At 36.5% G+C, this 13,728-nt stretch overlaps 1 pseudogene; it reads right to left on the bottom strand.

Annotated features, from left to right (window-relative positions):
• Positions 1 to 10,310: 10,310 nt before the first annotated feature.
• Positions 10,311 to 10,963, bottom strand: LOC138144468 (large ribosomal subunit protein uL22-like; annotated as a pseudogene).
• Between the last annotated feature and the right edge of the window lie 2,765 nt (positions 10,964 to 13,728).

Raw genomic sequence — 13,728 nt, forward strand, 5'->3', positions numbered from 1 at the left:
GCATTTGGATAAACATATAAATCTTGTCTACCAGTATGTCCATCTGCTACAGAAAGTAAAGGGAGACAGTCTTATCTCATTGAACAGGACATTATAAAACTCCTTTGCTGATCCTATGCTTTCAATAAAAGCAAAGGCATATCTTTTTAATTGTTAATATTCTACCACTCTTGCTATATGTCAGTAACACATAGAATATAACCGTCTCCAAATAATTTTAAATGTGTGTCATATGAAGGCAAAGGAAAATTGGCAGTCAAATGTCAAATAATAATAACAACAGCATTTGGGTAGTGCTTTAAGGTTTAAAACAGACTTTATAAATATCATCTCATTTTAATCCTCATAACAACCCTAAGAGGTAGGTACTATGATTACTCATTTTACAGTTGAGGAAACTAAGGCAGATATTAAGTGATTTGCCCAGGTTCATATAGCTAATAAATGTTTGGGGCCAGATTTGAACTCTGATCTTTCTGTTTTCAGGGCCAGCACTCCACTGCACTGCTGTATGACTCTACAAAGGCAGAAACACATAATCAATGAGGAACTCTGAAGAAAAAGAGTAAAAGATATCATCCAAGAAATGTACGACTATAAGCTTAATATAAATATATAGTATGATATGGCAGGCAGAGAAGCTAATCAAATCTGGAACTTCATTAAGAGAGTGATAGCTTCCATGAATAAAGAGGTGAGAGTTCCTCTCTGCCCATTTGAGACCATATTTGAATTCTTGTGTTTAGTTCTACTTCCAACAATTTAGAAAGGCTATTGAAAAACTGGATAATAATGTGCTGAGGAAGGCAACCATAATGGTGAAGGGACTTTTATTCATGTCATATGAAGACTGACTGAAGGAATTGGGGATCTTGGCTTGAAGAAAACTGTGGTGGGAAATGAAAGATCTCTTCAAGTAATAGTCTGTCACCTGGATTGTGTTTGGTCTTCTTGACCCAGAGGGTAGAACTAGAAATAACAAATGCAATTATTATTATTAGTTAACATGTATATAATGTCAGGTTTGCAAAGATTTGCAAAGCAATTCACAAATATTATCTTCTTTTATCCTCAGAACAACCTTGGGAGGGAAGTGATATTATCTTCATTTACAGATGAGGACACTGATCCAGGCTGAGGTTAAATGACTTACCCAGGGTCATGTAGCTAGTTAAGTAACTGAGGCCAAATTTTATCTTGTGCCTCTCAGATTCCAGGTCCAGTACTATATACACTATACCACTTAGCAGCAGAGAGACAAATTTAGGCTTGGTATCATGAAATGCTTCCTAATAATCAGTATAGTCTAAAAAGTAGAATGAATTGACCTACATGATAGTAGATTCTCATTCTAATTCTTTAATAAAAAGCTAAACGGTCACTTGTTATGTACATTGTAATGCACATTCTTGTTCAGGTACGATTACATTTATTTTTGGTAAAAATTTTTTGGTTAAAATTATTTCAATGCAATGACTCCTAGTTAGAGTTCAGTAAGGAATTATGGGTGGTTTGTAAGGGCCCAGGAGCAGGCCAGAGTAGTGCTGGAGGAACTATAGATGACTGGAAGAACTGTAGGTGGCTGCAGAAGCTGTTCAGAGACTGAAGAGTGAGTTCCTTACCACAGCAAAGGGTTTAGGAGGTTCTATGGAGCCAATGACTTGGAAGATTCCTTAGAAAATATTAATTTTACTCCAAGTGGATGTACTCTCTTTTGAAGTTTGTTGTATGGACTGTTAATGTCCTTTCCAACTCTGAAATTCTGTGATTTTGTCAAAGAATCTGACCAGAAAAATTTATAACTACTAAAGGGCAAGGGATAAATAATGGGTAGCATTCATTTTCTACTGGTATCCATCAATGTCAAGAAAATGTTAAGTAGACTCCCAGCACATTGGGTGAACCTCCTTGTAGAATGCAGCAGGACAAGAGTTGCATAATATGAAAAGGCATAGATGAGTTTCTCTGTGTATCATTAGAGATTGTACCCAAAACAATAAGATCACCGATCCATTAGAATATTGACCTATGTTTAAAAAAAACACATAAAGAGATGACGTAGGACAAGTTCTGTTTATTTTCTCAGTTTTCCTCTTTCTTCACAAATCTGAGGGCAGAAATCATTTCTACTTAAATGAAACTGAATAATAATAAGCTGCTACTTAAATTAAACTGAATAATACAGGCTTTATTATGTATAGTTTATTCTGTATGGTGCTAGGGCTAAAGGTGACCCTAATAAAGATTGTGAATTATGTTATTCTTTCTTAACCCACCTCCCAATTTCTCTTTCAGTGCTTCCAAGCACCCTAAATATCACCTTCCAAGGATATGCCTGAATTTCCCCTAGCTATTTGGGGATTAGAACTTCAAAGTTTTATTCCAGGCTGATGAGGGAAACAATTTAAACTGAGGAATTTCTCTCCTGCACTACAAATCACACCAAATTAACAGTTATCTTCTCTCCAAATGCAAGGTACAATTGGCTATAGTGCATGTATTATTAAATTAAAAGAAGCCCTCCCAAAATATTATCAAATTTGAGTTCTGCAGTTTAAGCATCAGTTTCCATTTGATTTATGTCCCACCTGGTAGTCTACCAACTCTTGATGAGTTGCAAGTCATTATAATTAGCAATTCCAGTTTTGAAAGACATAGTCATCAAATATCTCAGCTTCCTATTCTGGCCTACTGAACCAAGAAAAATATTGGGATAGTTACCATTTGCATTTGAACCTAAAACAAACTTTATTTATTAATTTGTTGATTGATTGATTCATTTTTAACATTTATTTTTAATAATTATGAGTTCCAAATTTCCTCCTTTGCAGCCCTTATCCCACCCATTGAGAAAGCAAACATTATTTCAATTATCCATGTGAAGTCATGCAAAGCATATTTCCATATTAGCCATGTTGTAAACAAAACAAGCAAGGAAAAATGAGAAAAAGTGTGTTTCAATCTGCACTCAGAGTTCATCAGTTCTCTCTCTGGAGGCGGATAACACTTTCTTCATGAGTCTTTTGGAATTTTCTTGGATTACTTACTCAGTCAGAGAAATTAACCATTTCACAGATGATTATCCTTATGATATTGTTGTTACTTATGATAGTGTTATTACTGTGTGTAGAATCTTCTCTCACTTCATTTTGAATGAGTTCATATGTCTTCCCAGGTCTTTCTGAAATGATATTGCTTGTCATTTTGTATAGCAAAATGGTATTCCATCACAATCATGTACTACAGCTTGTTCAGCCATTCCTCAGTTGATGGACACCCCCTCAATTTCTTTCAAATTTTGTGTATTTATTTAGTATTCATTTTCCCAAGTTACATGTAAAAAACAATGTTTAACATTTCTTTTAAAATTTTTAGTTACAAATTCTCTCCCTTTCTTTCTCCCCACACCCCCTCATTGAGAAGGCAAGCAATTCCATATAGGTTATATGTGTGTAGTCATGCATAACACATCCATAATAGTTATGTTCTGAAAGGAAACATAGACAAAAAACTCAAGAAAAATAAGGAAAGAGAAAAAAGCCCAAAGTTGCTTCAATCTGTATGCAGACACCATCAAGTCTTTATCTGGGGATGGATAGCATTTTTCATCCTAAGTCCTTCAGAGTTGTCATGGATTGTTGTATTGCTGAGGATAGCTAAGTCATTCACAACTGATTATCCTATAATATTGCTGTTACTTTGTACTCTTTACATTTCATTTTGCATCAACACAGGTAAGTCTTTCTAAGTTTTTCTGAGAGCATTCTGTTCATCATTGTTATAGTATGATAGTATTCCACCACAATTACATACCATAACTTATTTAGCCATTCACCAATTGATGTACATCCCCTCAATTTCCAATTCTTTGCCTCCAAAAAAGAGCTGCTATAAATATTTTTGTACATATAGATCCTTTTCCTTTAAAAAAAAACTCTTTTGGGATACAGACCTAGTAGTGGTATTTCTATGTCAGAGGGTATGCATGGATTTACAGCCTTTTGGATATAGTTCCAAATTGCATTATAGAATGATTTAATCAATTCACAATTCCAGCAACAGTATATTAATGTCTCATTTTCCCCACATTCCCTCAAACATTTGTCATTTACCTTTTCTGTCCTATTAGCTAATCTAATAGGTATGAGGTAGCACTTCATAATTGTTTTAACCTGGGGCGGCCAGGTAGCACAGCTACCATGTTTCCCCGATAATAAGACACTGTCTTATTAATTTTTTTGGAAAGAAAAACACCAGAGGGCTTATTTTCAGGGGAGGGCTTATGTTGTCCTGCCTCAGCTCTTCTCCGCGGCACTGCTCTCAATGGCGCCAGCAAGCAAATCACTGGGGAAGAACAGGATGACGCGCTCACTGCTGCAGCTCTGATTGGATGCAGCTCGGAGTGCGGTGTGCATTTCACGGGGGGGGGGGGACGATGCATACAGTGGGTACCATAATGTAGCGTGTAGTGCAGGGGATCACCTTCACTACAGTAGCAATCTTAATAGGGCTTATTTTGGGGGGAGGGCTTATTTTAGAGGAATCTTACACAGTAAGGGGAGGGCTTATTTTCGGGATAGGTCTTATTATCGGGGAAACACGGTAGTAAGAGCACCGGCTCCAGTGTCAGGATGACCTGGGGATCAAATCTGGGCTCAGATACTCATCACCACACCCAGAAATAACTGGCCATGTAACCTTGAGCAAGTTATTTAACCCCAATTGCTTTAAAAAAAAAGAATTGTTTTAACTTGCATTTCTCCAATCAATAGTGAGTTAGAATATTTTTTCACATGGCTATAAATAGCTTTAATTAATTCATCTCAAAACTGATTATGTCTTTTGAACATTTATCAATTGAGGAATGACTTTTATTTTTATAAATTTGACATAGTTCTCTATATTAGAGAAACGAGGCCTTTACCAGAGAAACTTGTTTCATTTTTTTCACTGTTACTATTGCTAATTGTATTTCTCTCCTATTCCCCCTAGCCCTTGTTTATTCTATTTGCTCTCTCCTTTCACCCTGTCCCTCCTCAAAAGTGTTTTTTCTATTTTCCTGTAGGGTAAGATAAATTTTTTTACCCCATTGCCTGCATATCTTATTTCCCAATTACATGTAAAAACATTTTAACATGAATTTCCAAACCTCTGAGTTCCAAATTCTCACCCTTCCTCCCTCACCATTCACCCTCATTGAGAAGGCAAGCAATGTGATCTAGATTGTACATATATGTAGTCTTCCAAAACGTTTCTATAATAATCATGTTGTGAAAGACTAATTATATTTCCCTCCATCCTACTCTTCCTCCCCTTTTATTCTATTCACTCCTTTTACCCTGTCCCCCCTCAAAAGTGTTTTGCTTCTGACTACCCCCTCCCCCAATCTGCCTTCCTTTTTCTTATCCCCTTACCCCCTACTTTCCTGTATGGTAAGATAGATCTCTATACGCAATTGAGTGTGTATATTATTTTCGCTTTGCGTCAGTTCTGATGAGAGTAAAGTTCACTCACTCCTGCCACTTCCCCCCTCTTCCTTTTCACTGTCAAAACTTTTTCTTACCTCTTTTATGTGGGATAATTAACCCCATTCTACCTCTCCCTTTCTTCTTCTCCCATTATATTAATCTTACACCTCTTAATTTTATTTTTTAGATATCATCCCTTCATATTCAACTCACCCTGTGCCCTTTGTCAATATACATTCCCTCCAACTACTCTAAAAATGAGAAAGGTCTCATGAGTTACAAATATTGTCTTTCTATGTAGGAATGTAAACAGTTCAACTTTAGTAAGTCCCTTACAATTTCATTTTTATTTTGGTTTCTTTGGAGAGGGGAAGGCAGGGTAATTGGGGTTAAACGATGTGCCCAAGGTACAGGGCTAGTAAGTGTTAGGTGTCTGAGGCTGGATTTGAAGTCAGGTCCTCCTGACTCCAGGGCCTGTGGTCTATTCATTGAACCACCTAGCCACAACATCCCTTTTTTCTGTTTACCTTCTCATGCCTTTCTTGAGTCTTGTATTTGAAAGTCAGATTTTCTATTCAGCTCTGGTGTTTTCATCAAGAATGCTTAAAAGTCCTCTGTTTCATTGAATGTTTATTTTCCCCTGAAGTGTTATAATCAGTTTTACTGGGTAGGTGATTCTTGATCTAGCTCCTTTGACCTCTGGAATATCATATCCTAAGCTGTCTGATTCCTTACTGTAGAAACTACTAAATCTTGTGTTATCTTGATTTTGTTTCCACAATACTTGAATTCTTTCTTTCTGGCTACTTGCAATATTTTCTCCTTGACCTAGGAACTCTGGAATTTGGCTATAATATTCCTGAGAGTATCCATTTTGGGATCTTTTTCAGGAGGTGATCGGTTTATTCTTGCAATTTCTATTTTACCTACTGGTTCTATAATATAAAGGCAGTTTTGCTTGAAAATTTCTTGAAAGATGATGAATAGACTCTTTTGTTTTTGTTCATGGCCTTCATGTAGTCCCAAATTTTTTAAATTAAATTTTATATTTATTTTTAGTTTACATCATTCATTTCCACAAGATTTTGAGTTACAAATTTTCTCCCTGTCTTTCTCCTACCCACCACCCCAAAATAGTGATCCCACTGTATACCCCCTCCCCCAATCTGCTCTCTCCTATATCCTCCCCCATACCCCCTCTGTTGTGACCTGAAGATAGCTGAATCTTACCTTTCCCAGGTCCTCAGTGTGCATGCTGGCCATGTCCTGCGTGGTCTCATAAAGGAGAAGTCGAGTCAGTGGAAATGGAAAGAGGTACAGCTTTATTGGCAGGACAGGAGTGTTGTTATATCTCTCTCTCCATTCCTAACCTCCTCATGCTTCAGCCAGATATTATGTGCTGTCACGCAATTTACCCTGTTAACCTTGAGACTAATCTCTGGGACTAAGGGTAAGTGTGTAGGAGTATGCAAGCTGTTCTGGGCACAGCCTCCCTGTTCTCTGATTGGCTCCTACTTTCCCTCATGAGCTGTCCATGAGCTCTGCAAGTGCACTTTGGGGATTTAAGGGCTGAAGCATGAGGAGACAAGGAATGGAGGGAGAGATGTAGCAATTCAATATAGGCTTGTGCATGTGTAGTTACACAAAACATTTCCACAGTGGATATATTGTGAAAGACTGACTATATTTCTCTCCATCTACTTGCTCTATCCTCCACTTTGATCCTGTCCCTTTTCAAAAGTGTATGCTTCTAACTACCCTCCCCCCAACCTCCCCTCCCCTCCATCATGCCCCTTCTCATCCCATTCCCCCCTACTCTACTCTAGGGCAAGATACCCAATTTAATGTGTATGTCATTCCCTCCCTAAGCTGAATTCAATGACAGTAAGGTTGACCCATTCCCTTTTGCCTTCCTTTTCTTCCCCTCCATTGTAACAGTTATCCTTTGCCTCTTCTATATGTGATAATTTACCCCATTCTGTCTCTCCCCATCTCCTCTCATTATATTCCTCTCTTACCTCTCAATTTCATCTTTTAAATATCATCCTTTTCTATTCAATTGATTCTGTGTCCTCTGTATATGTATACCTGTACACATATATACACAAATTCACATACATATTCATACACACACACATACCCTCCTATATAGACATATATGTATGTATGTGTGTATACACACACACACACACTTATATTCCCTTCACCTATCCTTATAAGGAGAAAAGTTTCATAAGTTACAATCATTTTTTTCCCATGTAAGGATGTAAATAGTTCAATTTTGATAAGTTCCTTATGATTTCTTTTTCCTGTTTACCTTCTCATGCTTCTCTTGCTTCTTGTATTTGAAAGTCAAATTTTCTGTTCAACTCTGTTTTTTTCATCAAGAATGCTTTAAAGTCCTCTATTTCATTGAATAACCATATTTTCCCCTCATACATGATACTCAGTTTTGCTGGGTAGGTGATTTTTGGTTTTAATCCTAGCTCCTTTGACCTCCAGAATATCATATTCCAAGGCCTCTGATCCCTTAAATTTGAAGCTACTAGAGCTTGTGTTATCCTGGTTGTTTTTCCACAATGCTTGAATTGTTTCTTCCTGACTGCTTGCACTATTTTTTTTCCTTCACCTAGGAACTCTGGAATTTGGCTATAATATTCCTGGAAGTTTTCTTTTTGGGATCTATTTCAGGAGGTATTTTGTTCATTCTCTCAATTTCTATTTTGCCCTCTGGTTCTATAATATCAGGGAAATTTTGCTTGATAATTTCTTGAAAGATGGTATCAAGGCCCTTTTTTTGATCATGGCTTTCAGGTAGACCAATAATTTTTAAATTATCTTTCCTGGATCTATTTTCCAGGTCAGTAGTTTTTCCAATGAGAGATTTCACATTGCCTTCTATTTTTTTGTTTGTTTGGATCTGTTTTATAGTATCTTGATTTCTCATAAAGTCATTAGCTTCCAATTGCTCTAATCTAATTTTGAAGGAATTATTATCTCCAGTGAATTTTTGAAATTCCTTTTCCATCTGGGCAATTTTACTTTTTAAGACATTCTTCTCCTCATTGGCTTTTTGGACTTCTTTTGCCATTTGAGTTAGTCTACTTTTTAAGGTGTTATTTTCTTCAGCATTTTTTTGAGTCTCCTTTAGCAGGCTGTTGACTTGTTTTTCATGATTTTCTTGCATTGTTGTAATTTCTCTTCTCAGCTTTTCCTCCACTACTCTTACTTGATTTTCAAAATCCTTCTTGAATTCCTCCATGGCCTGTGACCAGTTTATATTTTTCTTGGAAGATTTTGACATCCTCCAGTTTCATGCTTTTATCCTTTTTGTCCCCCAAAAAGGATTGTATGGTCTGATCGTGCTTCCTCTGCTTGCTCATCTCTCCAATTACTTGACTTTTGAGCTCTTTGCCATAATAGAACTCTGCTTTCAGAATGGAGAGAACTTTGTCCCAAATTGCTGGGGTTTTCACAGCTGCCAGAGATATTAGTTGGGCACCCTCTCTACAGCCCCCCCACAAGCTCTGGCATACTGGCCACACACCCCAGGACAATCACCCAAGACAGTGATCCAAATCCAAGCAGGTCAAAGCAAGAGCGATTACCCTCTGAATGGTTGCTTGGTCTCCCTATGATCTACAGGCCAGGAGCTCTGGAAGTAGCCATGCAGCAGCAGCTGCAGCTTCCAAGCCTCAGCTACTTCTTGCCCCAGGGGCAGGGGCCAGACTGAACTCTTCCTTCACTCTTCGAATAGAATTCCCCAAGGATCTTTTATTTTCTCTTTGGAGTTTATGGGTTGAGAAGTCTGGAAACCACCACAGCTGTTGGTAATTCACTCTCTTGAAGTCTGCTCAGGCTGCCGCTGTTTGGGGCCACCCTGGGGCCAGAACCACATGGCTCAGGGGGGCTGCTGCTTTGCTCCCAGTGCACTGTGATGGACCTTTCTTGTTGGCCTGCCAGGCTGCCTTCAGTAGATTTGTTTCTCTCTGTCACTCTGTGGGTTCTGTAGTTTTAAAATTTGTTTAAAGTCATTTTTTTTACAGGTATTGGAAATGGCTGGAGCCAGAGAACACTTCAAGTTTGTGCTTTTACTCTGCCATCTTGCCCCCCCTCTCAATTCATTTTTCAATATAAATATTATACTTGTCAATCTTCAACTTAACTATGAAATAGAAGTTGTGATAACATGGAACCTATTATTGTATAATGGAAAAAGTGTTTGACCAAGAGTTAGAAAGATTTGTAATCAAATCCTTAAGATAATGTATTTAGTCAATAGATCTAATTTAAAGACCTAGTCTTTCAGTTTCCTTGTTTGTCAAATAAGAATAATAAGATTTATATATTATATTATACTAATTATTACATTATATTAATAAAGCTACTGATCTCACATTTTGAAATTTGGAACTGACAGACTGCTTTCCCTTCCATTCTTAAAACTGATTCCTTTGATATTCTCAATCTTTAGTTCTTCCAGATATATTTTCTTACTATTTTTCTTGACTCAATAAAAGAATTCTTTGGTAGTTTGATTGGTATGGCACCAACTAAGTTAATTAACATAGGTAGAATTTTTTTTTATCATTATGCCTCAGACTACCAAGGAGAAATCAATATTTTTCCAATTGTTTAGATCTATCTTTATTTGTGTAAAAAGTATTTTGTAAATGTGTTCATAAAGTCCCTGGGTATGTCTTGGCAGGCAGGCTTTTAAGTAGTTTATATTTTCAGCAGTTATTTTTAATGGAATTTTTTTTCTGTCTCTTCCTGCTGGATTTTGTTGGTACTATATAGAAATGTTAATAATTTACATGAGTTTATTTTATACCCTGTAACTTCTTTTTTTTTTTTTTTTGGTTTCATTTCACTTTTATTTGCACTCTAATGTCATATTTACTCCCGTGCCATAAGCTTTTGTTTCTTCAGTTTCTTCTGGGATTATCTTTTTCTTTTGAGCAACCTCCTCTTCTGGTTTAGGAACAATTTGTTCCTTTTCAGTAAGTATCATCTCAATATGGCAGGGAGAACTCATGTATGGGTTAATTCGACCATGAGCTCTGTAAGTACGCCGTCGCATTTTAGGAGGCTTGTTAACCTGGATATGCTAAATGACAAGAGAATCCACATCCAAACCCTTTAGTTCTGCATTACTCTCTGCATTTTTAAGCATATGCAGCAAGAATTCAGCACTCTTTTTGGGCCACCAACCCTGTGTCCAACCCCATTGCTTAGCCTGGGCACACCTGCCAACTCCACCATTATATCGACGGAAAGGAACACACTCTTTCTTTAATGTGACATCTTTCAAATATTTGGTAGCTTTTCAGATATGCATGCCCTTGATAGCTTGGGCTATTTCACGGGTGTTCTTGAAGTGGACCCGGAGATTTGAACCCCTTGACTTACATGATTTTGTGGGGTTTTCTGGATCAAGAGAGTACCTCACCATTTTGAATGATTACCTAGGATGGCTCAAAGGAAGAGCTACCCTGTAACTTCTAAAACTGTTAATTGTTTCATTTTGTTTTTTAGTTTATTGTCCAAGTATACCATCATGTCATCTGCAAAGTATGATATTTTTGTTTTCTTATTGCTTCTTTTTATTCCTTCAATTTGTTTTCCTTGTTTTATTTCTAATAGTATTTTTAATACAATATTGAACAACAATGGTGATAATGACATCCTTACTTAACTCCTGATCTTATTGGGAAGGCTTTAAGTTTATCCCCATTACAGATATAGCTTACTCTTGATTGTAGATAGATATTTCTCATCATTTCAAGGAAGACTCCACTGATTCTTATGCTTTCTAGTGTTTTAAACAGGAATAGGTGTTGTGTTTCACCAAGGGCTTTTTTTGCAGCTACTGATATAGTCATATGATGTTTGCTGTTATTGTTATTGATATGGTAAATTATGCTGATAGTTTTCCTAATATTGAACCAGCCCTGCAATCCTGGTATAAATCCCATCTCATCATACAGTATAGTCTTTGTGATATATTGCTGTAAACTCCTTGTTAGAATTTTATTTAAATTTCGCATCAATATCTATTAAAGAAATTGGTCTGTAGCTTTCTTTGTTTTTGCTTTCCCTAGCTTTAGTATCAAAACCATGTTGATATCATAAAAAAAATAGTAGCACTCTATTTTTTTCAAATGGTTTATATAGTATTGGGATTATTTCTTAAATATTTGGTTAAATTCACTTGTAAATCCATGTGGCCCTGATGATTTTTTCTCAGGAAGCTCATTTATCACTTGTACAATTCTTTTACTAAGAAAACGTTAAGTATCATATTTCATCTACTGTTGTAAAGCCAAGCATGAGCAGCTTTCCAGAAGAATGCTGCTATGAATAGCTTTTCAGGATTCTGATTACACAGTATAGTGAACACTCTATTTATTCAATAACAAATTAGAGCAGAACATTCACAGTAAATCAAGGTACAGTATTCACAATGTTACAACTTATCACAGATAATCAAAATACAGCATTCATAACAACTTATCACAGTAAATGGCCACATAGTTTTCACCACAGTGGTCACAAAGTTTTGAACAAAGAACAATCATTTAGTAACTCAATTATTAATCATCTCAATCATTCAATCATCCTTAAAGAAGTTTGCCTCCTTAAGGGACACAAAATACAATAGTCAAAATTCTCCTCTCATGGGGCACACTAAGTTAACTCAGTCACTTATTCACTATTCAATCATCAGCAAATATACAAACCTTTCACCCCTAGGTCACTAGTAAATTACAATTTCTCACTCAGTACACAGTATCCAAGTAAAGTCTTCTTTCAGCTTGACTCAGGGTGGTCTCTCAGATTCCCTGAATCCCCTTCCATGGTCCCAGATCCTACCTGTATTCATCAAACTGTCACCTGGGTTCAAAGGCACTCAACTCCTAGATCCTTGTCCAGCTGTCTGAGCACTTCCTGTTCCATGCTGAAGCTCACAGCGTCCAGTCCACCTTAAATCCTTCACAGTCTCTGTTCCCAAGAAGTCAAGGCTCAACAAAGCCACAAACAGGTTCATTCAAAGTACCAGCCTCACAGTCATGCTTCCTCAGTCTTTGGCCCTCAGAAATCCTCAGAAGCTTCAGCAGCTCTGGCTGGCCCTCAGTTTTGACTGGCCCTCAGAAATCCTCAGAAGCTCTGGCTGGCCCTCAGACTCAGCAGAAGTTTCAACTGGTTCCCAGAATCAAAAATCACTTCATCCAGGTTCTCCAAATAAAAATCATTCTCTCTAGCCTGGGAGGCCTTTCCTCTTCAGCCTCCCTGGTGGCAGCAGCTTCTGCCTCCATGATGCTTGCTCCAAGAAGATCTGTCTAACCCAGAGACTTCTCCTTATATACACCTATGGCATTAGCTCCTCCTGTTTCAGCCAACCCCTTCCTCTTATGTCAGCAACAGAGGTTCATACCTTCTGTTTCTTTAACAGAGGCTTGATTAATTACTAAGTGGTAAGTACCTCTCAGCTTAGCAATACAAAAAGAAATTCAAATTTCATTACTATTACCACTGTTAACATGGGCAGTTTATATTTTGGAAATATTCATGCATTTCATTTAAATCATCAGTTTTACTGGAATATAAATGAATAAAATAACTTCTAATAATTATTTTAATTTAATTTTCATTGGTGTTGAATTTACCCATTTAATTTTTTTATACTGGTAATTTGTTTTTCTTTTTTTCTTTTTAAAATCAAATTAACCAAGAGTTTGTTTTATTGTTTTTTTCTCATAAAACCAGGTACTAATTTTATTCATTAGTTCAGTATTTTTAACTTTCAATTTTATTAAACTCTCCTTTAATTTTTGTGATTTCTATTTTGGTGTTTAATTAAACCTTTTAAAATTGTTCTTTTAATATTATTTAGTTGGCCTCCTAATTCATTGATCTGCTATTTCTCTCTTTTTAAATAATTGATGAACACATTTAGAGATATAAATTTTCAACTAAGTACTGCTTTGGCTGCCTCCCACACATTTTGTTATATTATCTCATTGTTGTCATTCTCTAATGAAATTATTTATTGTTTCTATGATTTGTTCCTTGATCCACTCATTCTTTAGGATTAGATTATTTTGTTTCCAATGAATTTTTAATCTATGCTTTCATGGCTCATTGTTAAATGTAATTTTTCATTGTGTTATGTTCTGAAAAGGGTACATTTAACATTTCTTCTTTTATGCTTTTTGTTGTGAAGTTTCTATTCCTTTAAACGTGGTCAATTTTTGTG

The sequence above is a fragment of the Petaurus breviceps genome, unplaced genomic scaffold, assembly GCF_028583685.1.
Source record: "Petaurus breviceps papuanus isolate PSGF00001 unplaced genomic scaffold, PetGlider_PUasm1.0 90701, whole genome shotgun sequence".
Classification (NCBI taxonomy): domain Eukaryota; kingdom Metazoa; phylum Chordata; class Mammalia; order Diprotodontia; family Petauridae; genus Petaurus; species Petaurus breviceps.